General features: G+C 37.6%; 1 long non-coding RNA gene across 2 annotated transcripts in view; it reads left to right on the top strand.

Moving 5' to 3' along the window:
- The first annotated feature begins 336 nt into the window (after positions 1-336).
- LOC141966795 (uncharacterized) overlaps positions 337-23,892 on the top strand; it is a 146,124-nt gene continuing 122,568 nt past the window's right edge. For both annotated transcript variants that reach the window (XR_012634618.1, XR_012634617.1), the window contains exons 1-2: positions 337-486; positions 1,006-1,043. This is a non-coding gene — a long non-coding RNA (uncharacterized LOC141966795). The remainder of the gene's footprint in view (positions 487-1,005; positions 1,044-23,892) is intronic.

The following is a 23,892-nucleotide window of genomic DNA, read 5'->3' as shown; positions in this document are numbered from 1 at the left end:
ATCTCGTTACTTATTCCACTTCATAGAAAAGGTGCTTATCCAAACTCAAACATAGGTTTCCTCTCTTCATTCTCCATAGTTCAAAGTGACTTGTTGAAGAAAGTTGCAAATACTCCACATCAGTTATACAGAGTGGCAAAGTATGTGACTCTTCATGGCATAGTTGCCATGTTAGCTGCCAGGCTTACTCTTTAGCTATTAGGGAACAGATCCTCTGGGACTGGATAGCCAGAATGCTGTTAGCAGGACTGCGAGACAAAAACTGTGCTTACTGCGTCTCTTTAAAGAGAGTGGGAATAACTTTTTTTTTTTTTTTTTTTTTTTTTTGCAAGTTACATCAGTTTACACTAAACTAGCCTTAAAACATAATCTGTCAGAATTCTGCATGAGAAGGAAAGGAGGGATATCTACCTATTATCTGTACACTGAAGTTTCAGCCATCAGTGCTGGTGTGATCTATGGGGGAAGCGTAGAACGTATATGCAGGTATGTGCACCTTTTGCTGCTTCTGATTTTTTTCAGCCTTCATGGGTTTTGCAGAATGTGTTTAAGGTTAATATCATGCTGTGGCTGAAGCAGCTAGTAATTTGTAAAGCAGTCATAGCTGCTTGCGACCATTGGATGGCACTATTGTCCGTACTGCTCATAGTAATCACAGCCCTGAGTAATTTTAAATCAAGCAGCAACTAATAGGGAAATAGTTACTGGAAAGATTTTTTTATGGCTAATGTGATATTAATAAAATAACTTTACACTTGCAGAGCTGGCTTTAGTTTCACAGCATTAAATTTTAGGAAGTCTGTGTTGAAATCTTGCCAGGTTGCTTAGTTTTCTAAATAAAGATCTCAAAATGCAGTTGATTCTGTCATATGGGACACAGGTACTGTGTGCTCTCTGCTGTCCTAAAAGATGTTATGGATATGTTTTATGCTTTATGCAATGTTCTATATCAGTGAGAGAATGTTTTCAGCAACTCTTTCTTTAAATAATCCTTTTTTCTTACAGCAGATATGATGCCTGTGTATCCTAGGGCTACAGAATGGGTGAGTGCTTAAATTCGCAGACCTATAGTCTTGCAAACATAAATATTTTTCATCTCAAGTTGAAGACATAAGCGTTCAAGGGAACGTCTGGAGTTCATTCAAAGTTGTGGCTGCTGCTTTTGCATATGCAAGGAAGAATTATCTTAAATTTGAGTTGTTGATATGCCATTAATTTAATATTGAGACTGTTATGTCATTGGTATCACTATGACCACAGCATGGCATTCAGTGCCAGCAAGCCAGTTGCAAATGTACCTGAGTTTCCTGTAGGGTTTTGCAGTCTGTTCTGAGTTCCTTGCTGCCAGTACACTTAGTTTGAAGCTAAGCGAATTATATACATGAACTGCTGACTAGACTTGAGGCTGTGTATCCAAACGCAAAGTGTTTGGCAGCAGTATTGACCTAGCCTCACCTCCTTTGCCACCTGCTGCTGGTTTCTGTGGTATACCACCCCTTCAATTGTGCCAGCCCAACTATTTATGCAGCTGCACTTGGAAATGGAGCTGGAAACATGTATCCTTAAAAAAAACCAAACGTAGGTTTTCTTCTGTGTTAGTCTTAAGCAAGATCAGGTCTCCAGTGTAGTGAACCACATGGCTCCATAAACAATTTTTCTAGAACAACAGAATACATTGATGCTGGGGCAGGAAGATTACAGAAGACAAATATCAATACCATGAGCCAGTATTGCCACTAAAATCCACCTTGAGATACAACAACTAAATCTACGATTTCAGTGATTCACAGTAAACTGTGTTTTAAATTAAGATAAGGTCATATTTTAAATTATTCTGTTTGGAGCTACTTCTGGTGGCACACAGACTTAGTATGGGCCCTGGTTTACCCCACAGGTAAACAGTTCTGAGCACAGCTCAGTGTTGTGCTTACAACAAAAAAACTCCAACGCATAAGTAAGATTACTGTAGTGACAGAAAATGCCTTATGTGGAAAGAGTGCCCTTAAATTCTTCCTACCTAGGAGTAGAATGAGACCTCCTAGCTTCAGCTAAGCCTCTGAGTGGAACAAATAGTGATAAGAAAATAAGATTATGTTCATTTTAACCAGTATTTCACTGAAACAATTGTGACTATTTTCATATTGTCCTCTAAAGTCGACTTATTTCTGGAGACGTATCTTATTTCTTTTGTAGTGTGTGAGCTTTATTGCTCCTAATTTGTTTCCCATAAAGGAAGAGAAGCTCAGATCAACTCCTTTTCACTCTAGTCCAAGAAGGGCTCAATAAAACTGCTTGAGAAACTAACACCACATTAGGGAAGACAATAGGTAGATTTACATATTCTATTTCCCTGGCAGTGTACATAAACAAGTATTTTCAGCTGAAACATTTTTTTCTAAATCAGATATAGTAAAAATTTAAAATCTGGCCTAGTTTGATAAGCCAGAAAAATACTGCTGCAGGGGAAAGAAACCTCAGTGCATGGTTGGCCTTGGTGACTGCCTGCCAGGAGAAAAGGGACCTATGAAACTTTTTTCTAACGTATTGTCTGAATCTTATCTGCTCAAACACTAGAGTTCAGGAAGAGCAGCCAAAGTCAATTTTTGCTTAGAGTGTTTAAAACCAGAAATAAACAGAAGGGAGAAGTTGTGCGTGTGCAGGAGGAGGTGTTGGGGTGGAGATTGGACAGGGTGGTGGGATTAGGGAGGGAATTTTTTAACTTACATTGACTCTTCTGAAATCCTCTTGGAAGTATACACTGTTTTCTCTAATTACAATGAAATTGCACAATGCATAATTGTGGTGGTGGAGAGATGCTGGCATGTATCCAAGGACCAATATTCTGTCTGACCTCAACAGGTAGATGAAACAATAGTTAGTATAAATTAGAGAACAGCTTTGTCGTTACTGTATGCTAGTTATCTGATTCTACAAAGCCTGAAAAATACCTTCTGAAATGTATAAAGCAGAAACCGAATTTTCAGGTCTTTGTTAATATTTTAAAACAAATTTTAAAAAAGCTTTGCTGACTGTGCAATACTCCGAAGTGCCTGAAATGCTGTGAATCTTTACAGTGTGCACTGTTATGCTGGTCCAGACACAACAAAATCCTTAATATTTCAGGAACATTTTGTAAACTTCCCCGTCTTGCTGTCTGAGAAGAGGTACCTTGATGTTGCTTTCATTCAGATCTGTCTGATGATTGAGAGATTTGTTATCTGCTCTGTGCCTCCACCCTCCTCACCTGAATCAGGTATTCTCAGCCCAACCATCAAGCTAACTTAACCCTGTATTTAAATTGAAATGGTAGTATTTCATCTGAAAATTCTCTTTCAGTCTATTAACACCTTATTTTCTGAATGTAATGGCTTATAAAAGCTACATTGCTAATGCTCTTGGAATAGCTTGCTGTTTAGCTACCAGTCACGACCATTTTTCAGAGTTGCTCCATTCCCAAGGAAGCTCCAAGAATGATTGTGCCTTGAGATGTAATTCCACCCAACTCTGTAATGTCGGTGCAGAGTATAAATTGTTTGGCATCACCTGTAATGATGCAGCCTTGTACCTTTGGTTATGTGTAACCTCCTTTGATTAAGAAAAAAGGGCAAAGCGCCAGTCCATACTTTACTGCTTCTTCCCCTATTGTGTGATTTGTATAGGGTAGCCTACAGAAATGCATTTTCTTGAACAAGTTTTCAATGGGTTGAGCTGGGATTCAAGAAGGCATTTTAATCTGTTATTTGAATTTATTTCAAGTATATGACATTTCTGTGACAAGTTGACCTGCTTAGTGGATGAGGGAAAGGCTGTCGATGTTGTTTACATGGACTTCAGTAAAGCCTTTGACACCGTTTCCTACAGCATCCTCCTGGCGAAACTGGCTGCTCGTGGGTTGGACGGGCGTAGTCTTCTCTGTGTATGAAACTGGGTGGATGGCCAGGCCCAAAGAGTTGTGGTCAGTGGAGTTAAATCCAGTTGATGTCCAGTCACAAGTGGTTCCCCAGGGCTCAATACTGGGACCAGTTGTGTTTAGTATCTTTATCAATGATGTGTTTGAGGGTTCGAGTGCATCCTCAGTACATTTGCAGATGACACCAAGTTGGGTGGGAGTGCTGATGTTCTTGAGTGTAGGGAGGCTCTGCAGGGGGATCTGGACAGGCTGGAGTGATGGGCCAAGGCCAGCTGTATGAGGTTCAACAAGGCTGAGTGCTGGGTCCTGCACGTGGGTCACAACAACCCCCTGCAATGCTACAGGCCTGGGGAAGAGTGGCAGGAAAGCTGCCCAGTGGAAAAGGACCTGGGGGTGTTGATGAACATGAGCCAGCAGTGTGCCCAGGTGGCCAAGGAGGCCAACAGCATCCTGGCTTGTATCAGAAATAGCATGGCCAGCAGGACTAGGGCAGTGACTGTCCCCCTGTACTAGGCACTGGTGAGGCTGCACCTTGAACGTTGTGTTCAGTTTTGGGCCCCTCACTGCAAGAAAGACACTGAGGTGCTGGAGCGTGTCCAGAGAAGGGTAACGAAGCTGGGGAGGGGCCTAGAGCACAAGTCTTATGAAGAACGGCTGAGGGAACTGGGGGTGTTTAGCCTGGAGAAAAGGAGACTGAGGGGAGACCTCATCGCCCTCTACAACTACCTGAAAGGAGGTTGTAGCGAGGTGGGGGTCGGTATCTTCTCCCATATAACAAGTGGTACATCAAAAGGAAAGAGCCTCAGTTGTGCCAGGGGAACTTTAGATTGGATATAGGAAAATTTCTTCACAGAAAGGGTTGTCAGGAACTGGATCAGGCTGCCCAGGGAAGCAGTTGAGTCACCATCCCTGGAGGTATTTAAAAGACGTGTAGATGTGGTGCTCAGGGACATGGTTTAGGGGTGGACTTGGCAGTGCTGGGTTAACGGTCAGACTCCATGATATTAAAGGTCTTTTCCAACATCAAAATTCGGTGATTCTATGTAAGAGAGAAATTGAAGTGCTCTTACAAAATTAAAACATTGCTATATATTCTGCCTATGGACTGTCTAGCAGCAGAGAGAACCACTTCTGTTCTTATTTAGGAGTGTAAATAATCTGTATGTATGTAATTTTTATTGCAGAATTATGACAGTGTCTTGCCCACATTCTGCTTCTTCACCTATTCTATGAAAACTAGGGTTGGGACAAAACTTGCAGTTTGTGAATTTTCCAACATAGTCTATACAAACTGACTAGCCACAATTTGGCTTTATATTTCATGAAAGATAAATAGTATTAAAGCTTGGTTGGAACAGATCTTGAGAGGTAAAATTAGGGATCATCTATAGGAATGCTTCTGCCAAATGTTTGTCTATGAGATTCTCAAACTGAGCTCTACAGAATGTTGGGAGTGGAAGGGAGGAGAATATATTAACAGAGTTGCTGGGAACAGAGTGCAGGATGTATCAGGGAGTTTGAGATAAAGGGCTAAGCAATGAACTTTCACTATTTTGCCTCTCATTACCTTCTCCCAGATACATCTTCCATTCTCAGGTCAGCACTTTACAGCATTGATCTTTCATTATAGTATCTATGGGGATATTTCTTTCTCCCCATTAATCTGAGCACCACTGAGAAATCAGCTGGGGAGAATACTAAGGACACAAAATGTGTTGGAGCAGGGAGTGAAAGCTTTCAGATGAACCTAAACAGACCTAAATGGATGAAGATTTTTCTAATATTCTCAGACATTCTATTCCAGTGCTTCAACAGCTTCATTATTAGATATTTAATCCTAGTGACAAACCTACAAGCTCTATCCTTGCAGAAGACATCTTCAAATGAGTTTTTTTCCAGCGCTAGAATGAGTGGAAGGATTATATATTTTTACATACCGGTAATGCTAAGTGATATTCCAAAGCTATTTTCATATGCTGTTTTTACATTTTAAACATTTTGGAGCAGATACTTTGGGCATTCGAGTGCATATGTAAAATGTTCAAGAAACTAGTTTGCAAACACATTGGGAAGCTGAATGTTACTGTATTATCTGCCATGTGCACATATGGACATTAGTAAGTACCTGCAGTAGATGTAGAATGTGAACATATGCCAGCTGCATATGTAGTCAGAATAATGAAGGAACAGTTCTATATGGATTCTGAACTTACATTTGTGTGTTTGGCTTCTTTAAAAATCAGTTACTTTCTCTGTCTGTGGCATCAGGCAGTAACTGTACCACATATGAATTATTTTTGAGTGCTCTTGCTAAAGGATTAAATCACAAGCTCCTCTTATTTATAAAGAGGGAACTTCCAGTAGGGATGAATCTCTCTTTTTAACTGATAAAACAGGAGGAAATTTAACCAAACCAATTTATTCTATTTCCTACAAAAAATACTGTCTGTGAAAACATAGAAGCACTTACAAAATGTCAACATTTCACTCCTATCTGCCTGTAGATCAATGTGAATGGGTCACAGTAACCTCTTAGAGAGCAGGTCTGCATGACAACCAGAACTAGTATGTATCTAAGGTTCTTAAAAAAACCACAATCCACCTTTATCCATGGAGTATCTGCTCCCAACAAGATAACTTATATCAGGTCTGAATGATCTTGTATTAAGATGGCTTCTTTTAACTTTGCATTGCAGCAGAAGTGAAACTTTCATCAACAGACGAGCATATTTAATCTAGAAGTAAATATTCTGCATTACTTGTTTCCCTTTCCTTCTTTGCCAGATTACTATCTTACTATGGTACTTTTAAACATTTTTAACAGGCACAAATGTGGGAAAAGTTCTCAGATTGCATGTGTAATTTATCACCACTATATGCAGTAAATTCTGCACATCTCTAGCTGGTTTTCAAACACTGTTAACTAAGAAGTTTAAAAGACATGCCTGTACCGGCTGCTGATATGAATGACAGAGATTCCAGACTGACAGAGGAACGTGGTGCAGCACACTTCTGCAGATGTGTTACTTGACAGCTCTAAATAATATAACTTAGGTGTAGCAAAGCTCCAGTAAGCCCTGCCTTCCTGCCCCATTTCTGATTGCATCACATCTCTGCCATGATTCAGCACTACTGTTTCTGGTTGGGGTGCTAGCACTCTGTCACAAGCTCATAGTCTTAGAAGTGTACGTAGCCTTTGTGTGACATGAACATACCAGAAATTTGTTTGGAAATTAAAGATTCAAGCTCCTAAGTATTAATGCTTTTGAAAAATCACAGGATAACTATGTAAAATATCTTTGCAGATCTTGTGTGGTATACTGAAAGTCTGAATCCAGATGGAAACTAAATGGTCAAACAAGTAAGAAGATCTTAAAGTATTATCCAGTCTTGATGTCTTGAAAAAAATCCTTGTTACCTAGATGCATAGTCCAGTAATATTGATCAGATTCCATGTACCCTGTGATTTCTGTTTAGTGCCCTTGTAGTTTAATCAGAAGCCAGGAAAAGGTTATGTACTGAAGATAGCTTTAATTTTAAAGTCTGAAATTAAATAGCAAAATCAGAAGAAATATGAATACTTGGGATTTAAATTTAGGTCCTACTCTTTGGCATGTTAGTTGAAAACTTAAATATGCAGATGTCAAGTATAAAGTACATTGCAAAGACTTGCGTTTTCTGATTTTAAGTTGTTTTCTTCTGAAGGCTTTTCATTTGCTACTAATTTCAATTTCATATGCAAGACCAGATTCAGCAAAATATTTGTATGATGTACTCAGACTTAATAATATGCCTAGCAGGTTTGCACAATTAGTCAAAATTCTGAAAATTAATTTATCTATTTAATATTAATACAGAATACATACCCTAATTTTTTTCTCATCTACCATGTTCTTCTATTATATACTAAGATACCGTACAGTACTGTTAAACAGCACAGATAAATATAGTATTCGATAAAGAAGAAACAAGATGAAAAGATTTATCTGTTCTCCTACACCCAAAGGATCAAGCAGTTAAAATTATAATGAGATTGCTCTGAGTCTTGATCTTTTACTGATGGTGAATACTAGCTCAATGAAACTCGTAAGTACACAGGATAAAAATCTGGCACAAATAAAAATCTGAGTAGTTGTAAACAGTTCGTGTAAGTATTTCTTACCCAACAAACCTCAAATTCCTAAACATTTGATAATTAATATTTCTCACAGCTCTCTATAGCATCTCTTTTTATTTCAGGTGCTGTAAAGGCACAAAGTATGTCACAGTTAAGATACAGCCCATCATCCAGAGCAGTCAAGAATCACCATGTCTTATAAATTGTTGTCTGTGTGCTGAGCTGTAGTCACTGACCATAAAGTAATTTTTAGCCTGTTCCAATTCTGTAGTAAAATGTGTTCTATTAAATCACTGTGAAGGTTAAAGGTAGGGCCTAGTATTGAATTTTGGAGGTCTAGGACCTAGTCGTTGGAGTTATCTTGATTGCGTTCTTGTAGGTTGGTGTAGACCTTTAACAGGAAATTAAATGGAAGGACCCTTTAAGGGGCTTCTAAAAGACAGTGCATAGTGGCAGTCCACATGCGCTTCTGAACTACTGATGGCTACTTAAATAAAGGGAGGGAGTAGCCATCTGCACGCAGCTACAGGGTTTATTTTAGTTGTGTTATTTGCAGGATTGTAACAATTGAGATGAGAACTCTACAGGAGCAAAGATTATTATCCCTTTGAAATTTGAAATGCACATTAAACAATATGGGATTAACCAAAACTATGATAGTTTTAAAGTCTTAAATTTTCTAGTATCTGTATACAGACGTCATTTTTGCTACCTGCCATCTGGAAATCTCTGGTATCGTTGCAGAACTACAACTGTCTGGTTTACATTTTGTGGGGTTTGTATATAGTATTGTACCTTTTGCAAGATGTTTGCTGGATCCATTCCAGTTCCTTGTCTAAAGCTTTACACATAGGGAGATCACTGGGAAAACTGATGTTGATCCTCTTGGTAATGGCGACAGAGATACAAACTCTCACCTCTGCAGCAGCTGTCTCATGGGCTGCCTTCTAATGCTTAATACAGAATGCAGTTGCCACTGAGGCCTGTCCTGTGCTGAGTTATAATTGATACATGATATGTTGGTGGTGGCTGGTAATGTTAGATCTAATTGAAAGACTTCAGTGTCTTAAGCTGCTACACAGTATTTGCAGTTTTTTCTTGTTGCTTATTCCATAGTAACAGCTGTAATGTTGTGATTTACAGCAATATTGGTTCACATCTGACAAGATAGACAAAAAGGGGTCTGTTGTGCCTTTTTCTCACTGGGTTTTTACACTTATGTAACTGAATCAACTCCAATAGTGTTACTCCCGATTTAAGTATGTAATAAGAATTGGGTTATTGAAGAATAACAAGAAAAGAAAAATGCTATTTTCCCAAAGGAAGAGAACGAAAAGCGTGAAGAAGGAAACAGTGCTTAAGTAGGTCCACTGAACGTGTACTTTCCTACAGAAATTTGGGCTCATGTGGATTGCATTAAGCAAACAAGCTGCCTACAGAAAAAATCAAATTACCCTGCTGGATGTTAGCTGGCCACTTGATGACCAAAATAAAAAATGAAAATGTCCTTTGTCACCTATAGATCATGAGCATTTGATTGACATAGCATCTATATCTAGTTTTTGTGCAAAGAATTAGTTTATTGGCAAGTTGAAAATCAGATGATATAGTGCAGAAATGTTATTATCTATAAACTTAAGTTTTGATCAATATATAGAACTTCACTGATACAGGTTTAAATTTAATGAAGATTTGGCTGTTAGTTCAGGTATGTATGTGTGTTTATAACATCTTGCAAATACATTTATTTCTTGAAGCAGAAAAGAAACTTGACAAATATCAAGAACAACTCGTGAAACAGAAATTGATTATTTCTCAATACAATGAGAAATTGTTTCTAAGATACAAGTATTCAGTATAAAGGCTCTATGAAGGCCTTTTTTCACATTATTGTTTATAAATATTCTTGCTTTTTTGATTACAGAACTTCTTTAGTAATTAATTAATAAAGGTAAGTGGTTCCCTTTTTTTATCAGTCTGTGCTTTTACATCATGGAATTGAATAGTATTCGTATTCCCTAATTGCAGGCACATCTTACATTCCAAATACATACTCAGCTTTTAACTACCTGTACAGTAAATAGTAAAAGATGGTGAGTTAGAGCTACATGCATTGAAATGTGTTCCAAGGATACTGACACTTTGTGTTGACAGTGGATTAATAATGACATCTAACTCCTCATTTAGCTATCTAGCTGGCTGGGCACAAGTCAATAATATGAATTTCTACTTCTCTTCTTGAGAAGAAGAAAATTTAAAATTACTGATTCTTTGCCCCCATAATGTACTCCCATTTGTGGCAGTTTGCTGGTGATTTTGATGAAAACGAAACTGAGCTCTTATTACAGGTTAAGAGACTTTGAGAATTATTTCCTCACAGCAGTAATTCATTTGTTCTAATAAAACTGCCAAGAACTCCAGAAGGGAAGCAAACAAACAAAATTCCTTTTGAATTGTCTTTTTATGACTCTGCATGTCTTTCAGAGTCAGCAAAATCAGATCAAATATTCATTTTTCAAATAAAATTTTAGGGTAACTATTTTACAGTTGGTTTCAGGGTCATTTTAACTTTTTTTTTTTTACACAAAACTTTTAAGATGGAACAAGGGACTTCATTTTTGCTACGGCAAAGCATTTTCAAATACTAGAACATCTTGGTTTATGAGGTGAAAATTCTCTGCTGCCAGAGCATAGCTTTAAGTGCTGGAAGAAGCAGTGTCTTCACAGAAAACTGGGCTATTTTTGTGTGAAGAAGCATGCAGATCTAAGAAATACATTTCACCATGCAATATTTCAGTGAATCACAAAAATCTGTGGTTCAAGGTTTTATTTTCCTTATCTGAAATAGAAATATATAGCTAAGCTTATAAGAGGAATCATTGAGTACTGGTTGAGATTTTTTTAGCAAAACATTCTTTGTCTAAAAATGCTGTTTTGTCAGAAGAGAAGACACTTGTGGACATGTTGTACTTTTTACAAAAAACTTTTAAGATCCAGGATGGAATATCTTGCCAAAGTTAGAGAATGTGAGAGACTCTCCCATTTTGGAAAATGAAGAAGTCCAGTGGTTAGTGCTGTCACTTACAACAGGCGCTTTAACTTTTGTCTCCTATGTCTCAGAGAATCGTCTTAAAGAACTGACTGTTTGGAATTTGGCTGCCTGTACACAGGTTATGTGCTTATATTCTCCTCTTGGGAAAAATGTGGAAGGTCTTCAGTTTGTTCCAATCCGGCATGCAGCTAAACATTGATACTTCAGGGTTATTCTCAGATATTTTTTCCTGTCCAGCCATAACTAGTTTAAATAGTAGTTTAAATACAACAACTTTTAGCTTTTTTATAATCTTACCATCCATCTTGGTGTCACTTTTCCTTCTTTGGGATATGTACATATCATGTTTGTCTTACATGTGTTGCCCAGATGAACCATGCCATGGGATGCGTGACCCACCTAATAGCTTGAAATTCTGGCACTATATCATTGGTTACAATAGGTGGGGCTGTGTACACCCAAAACCAAAAAATGTGTGTTTGGACAATAAGATGATTTGGGCTTGTTTGTGTTTAGGTTTGCACATTCTTCACATAAACCATTGATCCCAAGTAAATAATGAAGAAGAGAAAATCCATTAAATAAGTTATTCAAAATATCCTAGAACTTCTCAAATTAATGATTTCACAAGTGACACCCAACCAATTGTTTTTGCAGTAGAGCAGTTTTTTAGTGATTAGAGAAAAATCCAGACTGTTCTCAGGCAAAATCCAGCAGAGGTGAGGTCAAAATTTTTCATTAGAGCTTAAAAGTCCAGAGGATTGTAGAAAATGTTGAATTGAATAAGTGTTATGAATTATTAATTTTCTTTTTTTCACTCCTGTGAAGCAGCTTATGGGAGAAGTACATATATACTTAAGACTAGAGACAGTTGCTCATGCTCGAACAATGGTAAATGCTCAGTAATGAAACTTTGGTTGAATAGAAGTAGCTTAATGAGATGTGAAAGTAGCAGAATATCTACTACAAATTAAGAGATAAATCTGTGGCTACTTTGAAAATACAGTCTTGACTGGTCAAACTAAGAGCAGTCAATAAGAAGAACTTATAAAGGGGATGAAAAAATAATTCATGAGTATGGTTTAAATGTTATGAGATTAGGAAATTTACGTTTCACAACTAATTTTTTCTTTGTGGAATAATGTAAAATTGAAAGGAAGTATTTACATCGGGCAATGTGATCAGCTCTTTGGTAACAAGGGGAGAACACCAAAGGTGCTAAGCACTGTGATGCTTAACAGTTGAGCAACTGGAAGAGTTAACCTGCTGGGTGATCCCCACTGTGGATATCTGTTTGCTTATGGTCAGAGAAGGTGCAAATCTAGAACACCAGAGTGCATCTAGGGTACTCTAACAGATACTGAAACTTGGGTACATAAAGAGTGCCTGTGTGGGTTTGTGAGTTTTTAACTCAGACTAACACTTCTGAAGCCAGAATAAATTTCTCAGTGATAATATGACTTGACAAAAATTCACTTTAATTAATATATTTACGGATGTGGCTAGGTGTAGCTTATAGTTCACATCATAGAGTCTGTCCCATAGCCAGACAGGATGGTATTTTAGCAGTACTCAATTTCATCAGTTGGCATAGTTAAATATACCTATATTGCTACTGCCAATTAGCAGTATATATATATAACAGGGATAATGAGAAAACTAAGATATATGAGAGGTTTATTAGACACTGGCACCCCATTGAAACTCCCCATGAAACAGATAACTGTACTTTGGGCAGGGCGTTTTTTCCATGTGGAGTGGGTATGCTGTTGTCCATATTTGTCTAATTTCAGCCTAAGTAGTTCCAGATTTCAACAAAACACAATGTTTGTGAACTTTTTCCATTTCATGTCTCTAATGACCGGGTATATTCAGCTGAACAGGGATTTGAACACTCCACGTACTGATGCTGTGAGTCTGATGGTCATGACCTAGGACAGAAGAAATTGGTGAAACTGGCTTCTGGAATGTATGTGCAATGTACTGTGCATGATTCTAGTTTAGCTTCAAACCGCTGAAGGGTGTACATAGCTCATTTCCCAAGATGTACTGCCTGTTTTGAATTGGACAGGAATATAGTCACTGAAGAGGCACTGAAATCCAGAGAACTGTCTGGTGGTGTTTGTCAAGCAGCCTCAAATTCCAATGTAATTGAAACTCAGCGTTTTCTGTGAAGAGCCCAGGAACTCCAACAAACAGGAAGGTGATGGACATCTTCAGAAGATTTTCTTGAGGATTAAATTTTAAATAACTGCCAAGTAAAATTTCTAGTTTCCAAAATTAATTCCATGTTAGATTACCATAAGATTTATAGGTAGTTCAGGAAATTTCTCCTATAAACTTCTAGAGGTCAGTAGCTGGAATGATACAACTTTGGGTATCAGTGACTGCAATCCTCAAAAAGAATTGAGGTGTTAAGACTTTGGTGCCATTAAAATTCTCAGGAAGGCCCTGTTTCCACATCATCAGCTCAGCAGTCTTTGGGACTGCTCAGATAATCTTCCATCCTGTGTAATTCTGTGGAAGGTTCTGGAACACTCATTTAAAATCAACACCAATTTCTTTTTTTCTAATGTGCTTTTTAGCATTTCAGAATGATTTTCAGAATCAGCACTCAAGTTCCTAACAAATTCTACAAGCCTGCATTGTATTCTTGACATCCTCAAAATTCTCCAGATACAGAGCACTGGGTTGAGCCAAATTCTGATTAAGTGCATTGGACAGAAATTGTAGGCTTGGATTCTAAAAACTAGGCACTGGATGCCATGTACAGTAATTCAGTACTTGGATGCTGGGTCCAAGAACTTTGAGTTTTGGACTAAAAGCAATGCGATGTGAAATCTCATTATTCTGAAGAATGGTAGAGCTTTTAAGAATACCTCAATGGGTTTTTTAAATACTCACTCTGCACATTTATTAAAAGAAATTGTAAATTATTAACAGTCTACATGAGACATACTTAACACATTTAGGTCCTATTTCTATATGTTCTCTTCTCCAACAGTAGATCCGATGAATCAGATACCTGCTTTTGAACTGCATAAATATTCCACACAAAAAACCCTCTAAAGACACATTTTAAATCAGTTGCTTAATAAATTTAGAAACACTTATAAAGTAGATCTGCACATACAAACTATGTGGTTAGACATGAACGTAACTAAATTTTGCTAAGTAAAATTAGTGGTGTGGAGTGATTGGAAAGTATCCTTGTAATCTCTGGAATTAAATGCTGTGAGGGAAACAAAACATAGTCAGTAATCAGTGTAAAACTTGCAACTCTGGGAATAGGGTCTGATAATTCTCTTTAGAAGAAAATTCTGCGATGTTTTCTTAGCCAGTTTGGTTATTGGTGCAATTTAGTTTCACAAATGTTTAATATCCACTAAATATTTTTATAGTACATCAGGCCTCTGCTTGTGCTCCCTACTGTTCAACCGGTCTTACCCCTGAAATCTTTCTACCTAGAATCAGTAAGGAGAATCTGATGTGAGGTGCTTTCCATGAAGGACATCCTCAGCTGCACAGATCCTCAGTTTTACCACAGATTGATGGTGTCTTTGCTGGACTTTTCAAAAAAGACAATGTCACATGACAGGATCTGAATCAGAGTCTTATCTGTGGGTCACAGGTTTAAATCTAGTAGGGACAGGAATTTTAACGTCGCCATTACTCAGTGTGATGTGTGAGGCTTCTTAAGCCTCAGTCTAGTTTCTCCTTAGCTTGATGGTATGAAAACAGTCTAGCACTTCAACAAGCACTAACAATAATTGTAGTTCTTGCATAGAATTTTTAGCAGTAGCTCTTGAAGTGATTTTTAAGGGAAGCCAGTAACTATAATCCAATTTTTAGTTAAAATCTAAATTACAGAGAGATAAAGGTACTTCCCAAAAATCAGGCTGCTTGTCAGTGACAATTCAGAAACTAAGTGTAAGTGAGAGGCATCTCACTCCAGTGGGTGCACCATCCATGGGGATCACAGCTCTTAAGAAGGACCTGTGAAGTAGAGCTCCTTCTTTTAGTCTCCAGTGCAAGCTTGGGTCTGAACTTGCTCAGCAGACCCTACAGGTCCAGGAATGCCACCCTGGGAAACTTTTACTGTTCCCCACCAGGTGTGGTTTGGCAGTTGTTAGCCTGGCATTCTAAATCATATCAGCAGCACCAATTTTAGTTGTTGCCATCCAAATATTTCCTAGTCTTTTCTCTATTTTATTATCTTTATTATATTTTCTGTACTTAGCAGTATTTTGGAAACTTGTTGGCTTTCATTTTTTCACCCAGCACCTTAATTTTGTCTATGAATAGACTGGAAAGATTGTTTTTCTGTCCTTAAACTGCTTTCTGGATTTTGTGTATTAACACTGCAAGCATTTTCAGTCACTACTTAAAGACCTGTTTAATATTTAACTCACATAAACAGAACTGAGATTTTTTTTTACAGAACAAGCTATTGCAGGCCAAAAAATCTTTGCATTATTTTGTTTCAAATCATTTAAAGACATGAAAGAATGGGTCTTTTGTGATACTTCAGTAAGTATTCTACATAAAGTAGAACAGGAAGTAGTAAGTATTTAAGGACATCTTTTTGCTGTGTGTGCTATTTTGTAAGATTAGTACTTTTGAGTATTAATTTAAGAAGGTGCTGTGCAGAAAAACAAAAGCAAAATGCTAGGCCTGTTATAGTTCATTTAATTTTCTTGCTGATTTGCCCTCAATCTCGTTCTCTTAACTCACTCTCCCCAGCTACTGTGATAAGTTTCTACTTGTTGCTGGTTTTTTCCATAGTAAAACTTTGTCCCAGTGCCAGCACATTATGTTCCTGGTTAGAGCCATGACGTCAAATGGTATCTGGCTCCAGGCCAAGGAATGCTGCTGGGAAGGAGTGAATGAATGAATGGATTTTTCAATTCACATTGTAGTTGCCTCCTTCAGAGCCAGGAGTCTTCGTGTAATATTCAGTCAACTGGCTAATGTAAATTTATCAGTATTTCTTAATGGAACTAGAAGGAACTGCTGAGAGGGTTCACAATATGTACAGCAACTCAGGAAAAATGTTGTGATAAACTTCAAGTTCAGAACCGGTTCTAATCACTAGAACCATGAAGAAAGAAAGATGTGATTCAATGCGTACTGGTTGCTAAATTCTAAATATAGTAAAAGAAGGAACTCCGTACCTGGAATAGTTACTATCTAATGTTCAGAAACTGAAAGAGAAGACAAATTCCAAATTATAAAAATTTCAGTGAGCTCCTGTAGTATGCATTTCTTTCAAAAAATAATATATCCTTAACTCTGCATGACAATGTGCTTCTTTTATCTGTACATTTGCAAAATGGAGTGATCAAAATTACATTTTAAATCAGAATTCATGGCTGTAAATTCAGTAATCCCAAAATGCTGATAAAATCTTGGCCCTGAGTTTTTTTCTCTGATTTTATGAAAATCCTCTCGTAAAATGTCTCTCTCAAATGAAAGCTAATGTTCAGTTTACTGCCAGTTCGTTTTCATGATTTCCCGATGTTTGAGTCCTTCCAGGAGGAGGAAGCAGTTGAGTCACCATCCCTGGAGGTATTTAAAAGACATGTAGATGTGGCACTAAGGGACATGGTTTAGCAGTGGACTTGGCAGTGTTAGGTTAATGGTTGGACTCCATGATCTTAAAGGTCTTTTCCAGCCTAAACGATTCTGTGATTCTATTCTAAGAATAAAGTAACTTTGGAACATTTCTTTGGGACTATGAAGTCCCAAAGAATGTCACAGTAGTTCCCTTCTTGATGGCAGCACGTGCAAGTCCTGGTTTAATGTAGTTCTTAAGCAGTACGAGCTATAACAGAGAGACAGCTAAAGGATTTTTATTTAGTTTCTGAGGTCTTAGCCCCACCCTCTGTCACACAGACAGCCATTGAATATCAGAGTCATTCAGGTTGGAAGGGTCCCTGGGGAAGTCTGTAGTTCAGTTCCTGCTCCAAGCTGAATCAGCACTGAATTTAGACCAGTTTGCTAACCTCTCTGAACAGCCTGTTCCAGTGCTTAATAACCCTGGTGGTGAAAAAGGTTTTTCTGTATATCCAGTCAGAAGCTCCTGTTTCGGTTTTGACCCCTGCCTCCTCCCACTCTGCACCTCAGGAAAGAGCCTTGCCATGGCTTCCCCCTTATCTCCTCTTAGCTGTTGGAAGGTCCCCCCAAGCTGCCTCTTGTCTAGGCTAAGCCGGGGTCAGTGCCCTCTGCACAGGTACTGCAGAGCTCTGACTGTGTTGGTGGCACACACAGTGTATTCACCACTTAGCAGAGTTTATGCAGCATTGTAGAAACAGACACACTAAATTTTCCCTCTACTTAGTTCAGAAAAAAGGAAGCAAATCAATATCATGATTAAAGTAATGAAAAAAAGAGAAAATATTGTCTAAGGGAAATAAAACAATTTAACTTCGAACTATTTGGATACTTAAAAAAATTCTACGCACTCCGCATATGGCATTAAAGAAGCACTAACGAAGTGGGGTAATGTATTTGTTATGGTGATACCAAGATAAAGAACTGGCAACAAAATAGGCAATGTTTTGAAATTTACCATAAGGTTATGAAATCAGATATGAAGAAAACGTCTGTAAGGTCAGTTGGACTATGGAAACTTTGTTAGGGAAGGCTTACTCAGAGTCTTAGAATACATGAAACAGTTTTTATTTAGATGCTTTCAGTCATCTTGCACCCATATTGAAATGGTGACTTCATTCAGCTTCTTTCAGGGGTCTAGCATCCATTGTATAAAGTTTTAGTTACAGTCAGTTTCTGTTTCCTTTCTAATGACCAAATTAACATGGTAGCAATAACCTTTCAATGACAGTACTGTATGTACATGCTTACTTATCTTCAGTTTAAGTACACAGAATTCTTCAACAGCTGGATGTACAGAAAGAGTAAATAGAATGTTTAGAGCATCCACAGAAGGTAGCTAATGCACAGATTTGGCAGGAGAACAATGCACACTCTTGAATTTACAAGGCATAAACTGATACACATATGAAGATACACTGATGAATTATGTGGAGGATCAGTGATCTGAGCTGCCAAAGAGAGAACAGTGGCATGGTGTACCACAGACCTTCTGCTGTATAAAGCCAGTAACTGTTGAATTAAGGACTGACTAATAGTACTCAGGGCTGTTTTATAAGACACACTAAAGAACAGCACTAAGCATCCCAATCTTTAAATTAACAAATCTGCGTACTCATATTGTAATAATAAATGTTTTACTGTTCCGAAATTAAAAGGGACTGTAATCCAGATTTTTAAAAACTCACATTTTGAAATTAATTTTGCTAATGGCTGCTACTCTTGCATGACTATAAAGGCACACTTTTAAATCTTCCACTTAGTAGGAAACAGAACAGTTATAACTCTTTTGGCATCCAAGAGATGCACAATACACTGTTGTAGAAAAATACCTGGATTCTTGGATGTATTTGCTTGTTTCTTTGAAAGGATTCATGGAACTGAGTGAAAGCATGACTTTCTGAGTATTGTGTAAAGTGACAAATACGTTTTTCATGCCAGATAAATCCAAAGATACATAAAAATCATTGTTCCACGTAAGTGACTAAATTCAGTAATTTAGGCCTAATGCTGCAAGTATTTACATATATGCTTACCTTTATTATTTTGACTATGCTTCTGAATTCAGTCAGATTATTCATATTAAAATACATAACATTTTCAACATAGCTGAAAAAGTCTGGGTTTAAATACAAGCCTCTAAAAACCATGGTCATGCCCTACAGTATCCATCTGATGTTTGGACAATGGAGGAAGAAGACATTTTGGGATCCTCTTTTTTTTCTAATTTGGATAATAAAAACATGATCATGAAGAGAACAATAATGACTTCCAGTCTCTCAAGCAGATGGTGATACCATTTTCTTCTGCATCTTGTTTTGAAAATTATTAAGTAGGACTCGCATGAATTATTTGTCTTTATTATTTGTCTTTATTGACCCAGCACATAACTGCCATCACCAGTTAACCTCCAGCTTTAATGGATATAATTGTATGTCCTATAAATGGTGTACTCTGTAGATCTGAGGCTGAGAGCTCTTTCAGAGGTGAATGGTCTCTTCACATGCAGTATGATACAATCTCTGAGACAATTCTCTTCAGTACAGTTTGAAGAGAGATGGTCTTTTAACCTTTCAAATAAGCAAAGTTTAGTGCAGAATTTGATACAGAGAAAAGACTGGAGTAGCAAACAGCCCAGGACAACGCATGCCTCAGCACATGAAATTAGTAAAATGTGAGCAGTAGCAGTGGCTTCCATCCTTTTGTGAAGAAACCAGCAGCAAACAAAGCAAAATTGTTCAGTATATCCTCTCTGAGGTATTGTCAGTGAAAAAATGAGAGTTTATATGATCTGTGACAAATCTGGCTGGGATATATATGGATACATCGTGCCCTTAAACAGCACTTGGGGTGTCAGCAGTCAGCAGCCAGTCTCTCAGGTCAAATTCAGTGGAACCAGAAGAACTTGTTGAGCTGGTGAAGTTGGGATCCATAGGCGGCCTTGCAGTCAGTTCTGTCATCATGTCTTTCATTTTCTAAGAGTTTTGGCATTGTAGCTTTGAGGCTTTTTTTTGGCAGCTGTGTGTGAGTGGACAAGGATGCAATGAACTTGTATCATGATGTGGGAAACAGCTATCACAAATGGGTTACAGAACAGAGGAGAATGTTCCACTGATTGTAGCTCACTGAGATATCTGGCTTCAAAGCAGTAAGATGACACCTCCTTATGCCTCCAGTAAGAGGCTTTTACCAGGAAGAAATACTAATCAGCCATAGAGCCATAGAGCCAAGGGTGCTTCTAGCATAATGGTGACAGCACTGGTACTTTGTTCTAAAGCTGTGCAGTGAAATGTAATATAATGTAGCTGTCCTTGCAGAGAAAAACAACTCATACCAGTAAAGCGCTGTTCTACTGATTTGTTTCTTCATTATGGGTTTCTCCCAGCATATCTCATGCACCTCTTTATACCTCTCACCTACACAATACATGCCTCCAGAGGTGTGTTGTGTAGACCTAGCCTGAGACTTTAATGCTCCAGTGCTTTTCTCCTTAAAAATTGCAACAGCTCCTTTTTTTCCCACAGAAGGAAAGGGCACAGTAGTGGGTGTGGGAACTTTGTAATGGGTGGACCTCAAAACTTCACATTTTATTTGGGTTAGTTCCCCAAAATTTCCATGCCGCTAGCCCAACCTTTTCAAACTGTTTTGATCAGTAGAATTAAGCACAATATAACAGCATTGGCTTATATGGTGGCACTTTTAAACCCAGACAGTGTCACAAGACATAAGTACAAAGAGGTAAATAATGACAATTAACTGGACTGACTTGAACCTTCCTGGGACTATTCTGTTTTATTCACAGCAAAGGTTCAGAACTGCTCATGTTTTAATTGAACCACTTCACTCATCCCTAAATGAAAACAGTTGCAAACAGTGTCCAATGTACATAGCTCCAGGCACTGTAAAACAATCAAATGAAAAGACTTTTGTCTTATTTATGTACTTGAAGCTAAAGAAAAATGCCAAACTTCTGCCCTTGAACAAATCACCACTTTTTACATACTTTACCCCAGGCAGAAGTTCCAGTTTTTTCCTAACTTATTATTTGTTTTTGTTTGTGTTTGTATATTTTTTATATCTTATTTGTTTACTTTTCCTGCTTCTTAAAATTGTCTCTTCTCTTTAGAAGTGGCAGAGAAGGAAAGAAATTGAGGTGAAACCACAACGTTTTCATTTTCTTGTAACAAACAGATCTTTTTTTCACAAGCTTCTGCAAGCGCCAAATACCAAATATGGCTTGAGACAATAAATTATAATGTCCTTCAGAGAATGCAGAGCTGGGAAAAGAAGAAATGCAAGTGTTTGCAACATGCGTTAAGAGAGATAGCTGACTGAGATTTCTTTGTTAACTCTAAATTGTCTCATAATTTGTATTTGTAAAAGATAATAATGATATTATTTGTCTTTGTGCTGCTCACTTTCAGTTTGTCAAAGTCTTTATGAATGTGAATATGTATCATTATTTCTGTTTTTCAAATGTACCTCTTAGAAAAGTAGCAAAATCCCCATGGAAATTAAGGCTGGCATTTTCAAAAGATTGTTTTATGTTAGTCTTCATGGATGGCTGCTTGGTGAATATTCTGTGTTGTAATTTATAAGCAGACTGAATCTTAAGTAAAACAACAGGTAGGCTACTGAGCATTAGAGAAAAATCCTGGAAGGAGAGAGACAAAATTTCACTTACCACTAATTTAAAAAAGGGCTGAATTAGCTACAACAACATCATCCAGGAAGATTTCCTTTCATGTGTCAACGCAGCATAAAGAGAAACAATTTGTTTATACTCTTCCAAGGCAAGGTTCTACAGAAATTAAATTATGTAAGAGAGCCTTAATGTAAAGGAGACAGAACTCTTGGTTTGCTTTGTTTGATATAATATTCTATACGTGCCTTTTGTCAAAATCTTATCTTTAGACACCTTCACATTGGCATTAGATATCATTTCATAGTGTCTCCCTGAGACACTGGAATTCTACAACGGTACAGTCAAATGAGCTAGATCCCAGTGACTCCGTGTTCTGCAGGGACCTAGTTAGAGTTCAAGGAGCACAACATCAGAAGAAATTTAGTTTGTCTGACCTGGATTCTGTCACTGCATCCTTTTTTCACCTTCTCTCACCCAAAGTAGAATTCTTTCCTTCCTTGATCATTCAGCGTCACATTCATTTCTTATCACCAGATGAATCTCACATCGTTATGTGCTCAAACAAACTGTACAAAAATTAACTGGGCAGGTCCTATGGAAAGCTGAAGCGTTTATTTATGTGTCCTGCTTTAACAGTCTCTACTGAAAAATGTAAATTTCATGGATAATGAGATGATAAATGAGATAAGGAACTGTTCCTGTCTTTGAGGCCTGTGTGTCTTATACCTCCTCCTGCTGCTGCAGAAGTCAAAGGTAAACTCTGCATATTGAAATTAGTTCTGAGAAAACTGAACATTGAAATAGAAATGCTTGTTTATAGATGAATTGGCTTCATTAAGGACTGCCCTGATTCTTTTAAATAAGGATGGAAAAAACAATATTCAGACTTTGTGGCTCTGTGTATATAGATAAATTATAAGGAATGCTCAGAAAGTTGGGTCAGTTCATAGGTTGGCCCCTATAAGTTGCATGTTGTAAGCAGATATGTGTTTGTATGTAATAAAACATGCATTCATTTAAAATATTGTCAGAAAAATGCCCTTCTTAGGTAAAGATTGAGTACGTTTGAATGGACCCTGAGGATCAGCAGGAATCAAGTGGACAAGGCCAATGCAAAAATTTACCTTATTACAAAAACGTGTTCAAACCAAAAATGTGTCTCTGGAAAAGCCAGGTCTGGTTGAAGGGATAGGTACTTGAAAACCCTCAGAGCAGACAAACAAGATATTTCTTACTTTCATGCATAAACTTATAGTGAAGAAACATATGCATTTGTTTAATGTTTGTGATTCCCAAATCTTCTGCACATTTTTAGGAAATATTACTTAAAATAATTGCTGTAAAATCAGCATAATTTGCTTAGGAGTTTGGGAATTTTTGTGGCTGGAAGGGAACTCTGGAGGTCATCTAGTCCAACTCCCCAGCTCAAAGCAGGACCAAGGTAGAGCAGTTTACTCAGGATTGTGTCAGTCTGAACATTTCTCATGATAGAGATTCCACAAGCTCCTCACAGGGCAAGCTGTTCCTGTGCTAGACCACCCTCACAGTAAAAAAGCTTTTTAAGCATTTAAGTTGAATTTCCTGTGTTTCATTATGTGCTCATAATGAATAGAATATTAACATGCCCAAAATTAGGCACACTTTTGGCCACAACCTTAATTTTCTCCTCCGTAAAATAAGCCACTATTATAACAACCCTTATAATGGCAGCAAATATATGAGGCTGTTGCTGGTATCGAAACATATATGCTTCTGTACTAGAGCAGGTATTAGATTTTAGATTATGCTGAGTTACACTCTTGCTGACTTTTGATAATGATTTTTAGTTTAGTGAAAGCCTCAAAATGCCTGACACCAGAAATGTATTGCTGGTGTAGTCATTTGTATCATGATCTGAGAGTTGCAAATGTGCTTGACTGAAAAGTGACTTCTGTAAATAGGTAGATACTTCAGAAGGGAGGAAGCCCTGAGCTTCAGCTAAGCAAGGAACTTGCACAAGACTTCCCATGGCCCCAGGAAAGAAAGTGTATTGTAGAGTCAGAGAAAATGTTTTTTTTCTCTTCTCTCCCTCCCCTGCTGTCTCTGATGATATATTATTTTGTGTCAGATCTTGGTATTTTAAGTGTGGAACTAACCTTTTTATAAGCAGAGCAAAAGGTGATGTATATTATGCTTTTTTTTTTTAAAGCACTGTTAATGATCTTTTGGGTTTGCCCTTGTCCATGTAGTGTAAAGTAAAGTTTGGATGATAGTGTTTTGCTTGGCTTGTTTCCAGATTTTTTCTACTTGCTTTACCACTTTTCTCTGTACATGTAATATCCGACTAGTGATCCCAGAAAACTGTGTGTAATAATATATTGCAAAGTGGTTTTTTTGCTACCCTCTCCCAGGAAACAGAGGCATTAGTAGTAGTAATATTTTTCCATCTGTTAATAAAGAAGCAAAAGTGGTCTTAATGTGGATGATTTGCTTACCTTGTTGAATAAGTTTTGCATAGGTATTGCCTGCAAAAGGATGAGACTTGGAAGCTCGGGCAAACCATTTCCCCTTGAATA

Source organism: Athene noctua, chromosome 16 (genome assembly GCF_965140245.1).
Source record: "Athene noctua chromosome 16, bAthNoc1.hap1.1, whole genome shotgun sequence".
NCBI classification, from domain to species: domain Eukaryota; kingdom Metazoa; phylum Chordata; class Aves; order Strigiformes; family Strigidae; genus Athene; species Athene noctua.
The sequence above is the reverse complement of the archived record's forward strand: the minus strand, read 5'-3'. Positions and strand labels throughout refer to the sequence as shown.